This window comes from Octopus bimaculoides, chromosome 2 (assembly GCF_001194135.2).
Source record: "Octopus bimaculoides isolate UCB-OBI-ISO-001 chromosome 2, ASM119413v2, whole genome shotgun sequence".
NCBI lineage: Eukaryota > Metazoa > Mollusca > Cephalopoda > Octopoda > Octopodidae > Octopus > Octopus bimaculoides.
Genome location: NC_068982.1, coordinates 1,256,951 through 1,259,193, shown reverse-complemented (window position 1 = coordinate 1,259,193; position 2,243 = coordinate 1,256,951).

Sequence of the window (2,243 nt, the reverse complement as noted above, 5' to 3'; positions counted from 1 at the left end):
TCTGCTGGTGACAAGGGGCCTCTCACTCAGAGTAAAAGGCAGACTGTATGACGCATGTGTACGAACAGCCATGCTACATGGCAGTGAAACATGGGCCGTGATTGCTGAGGACATGCGTATGTTCACAAGGAATGAAGCCAGTATGCTCCGATGGATGTGTAATGTTCAGTGTGCATACTCGAGGCTTCTGATGAAGGAAAAGTTCCATAAGTGGCTCGTCTGTTTTCCTATGTGTTCGTTCTGTTGTCCGTAATAAAAGTCCGTTTTTTTGTGCTTTATTTATGTTCCCGTTCCTTTTTTGTCCACGTTTTTTGACGTCCTGTACCCGGATATGCATCTATATAAACATGTAGAAGTAGGTATGTACAGATATGTATGTATACATGCATATGCTCATATATATATAACGTGTGCGTGTGCACATGTACATATATATATATGTGTGTGTATAAATGTACATATATATATATATATACACATATACATAAACACACTTACATACACATATGCATGTATATCCACACACACACACACACACACGCCCACACATATATTCTCATACATAAGGATCATTGGGTTTTCGTCGATGCACATATATTCACGCATCTGCTCAGATTGCTATGATTTTATTGTGAGATTTGTGTTATAGGTGTTGGAAATGGTAATTTATCACTTTATCTTGAAGAGTTTCTAACTAGATATAACGCCGAGGTGGTTTGATTCAATTAACGCGTCCTGCAGATTACTTTCATCCTTAAACAACAAGAATAAAAGGTTTTTACAGATTTTAAAATTATTAATCATTTGCTCCTCTAGGGAAATTAGTAATTAGCATTAAGATATCGTTACTGTTATACATTATCATTACTCTCATCATTATCGCTTTCACCATCAACATTAATATTATAGTTTTTCTCAAGTTCATAAACGAGCGTGTGCACACACTCTTCCCCACCACCACGCACACACACAATCGCCCAAAGATACGCAAATATAAAGATACGTGTATTACTGACCTACAGTCTAAACAACTTCACGACTCCTCCTCCTCCTCCTACTACTACTACTACTACTACTACTACTACTACTGTTATTATTATTACTGCTGCTGCTGGTTATTCGACGGCTGCAGCCACTCCCACAAAACAAGTCTTGACCACTACTTAATTTAATTTACAAAAAAAGATAGTAGTAATTGATTATCGCAGCGAATTGAACTTACCATGCTTCCAGAACGAAAGGATCAAGTGCACATGCAAGAAATAACAGTAAACTATGAATGTTATTCTTAATTTTAATTTCAATTTTATTTTATTAATAGCCCTCTTCTCTTCTCACATATTTTATACTCATTTTTGATAAGGTTTTTCAAAAAAACTGAAACATATAATGTAAATTAATTAAAACACCCAATTTTTTAAAAAAGTGGCATTTTCATTTTGTTTATCTTTAATATCTACTTACTCGTGTGGTACATTTACAAATCTTTTCAAATATATATATATATTGATAGAAAAGGAAAGACAACAAAAGAAAGAAAGAGACCTCGATATTATGTAAATAGAGGAATTTATCTGTAAATAACATGTGACAATTATTCGGTGGCCATGATAAAACTCCGAGTTTCGGATGTCGGAAACCCACGCCGCCGTCTCTTCAGTTATCTGGCCATCATTTTCATACCATTTTTTCGGTGGCCAGATAACTGAAGAAATGTCGGCGTGGGTTTCCGACATCTGAAACTCGGAGTTTTATCATGGCTACCGAATAATTGTCACATACTATTTACACACACACACAATGGAGTAGGAAAAATCCGGGCTACATGTTTCACAGCGAGTGGAACCTTAGAAGTGGTAAAATCCAAGTGAAGAGTATACGGCTGGCTACTCTTCAGTCCAAAGATATCTTGATTAAATTACAGGTCACACTGTCGCAAGGAGGTATGTGTTGAGGTAAAGAGGATTCAATCAGAATATGTGGAGGTCACAGTATAAGAAGGGTATATAAATGTAGGAAGGAATAAGGATGAGAAGAAGGGAAGAAAGAAGAAAAATATAAGGGAGTGGAAGGAGGAATTTGGCGAGGTCAGTTGACTGGTAGTAGATGATATAGTAGTTTTTGCTGATTCAAAGAATTTAGTAATGGGATTGGTACTTGGAGAAAAGATAAATTGCAGGTGAGAGTTATATTATATACATATAACTCTCTCTCCCTCTCTCATATATATATATATATATATA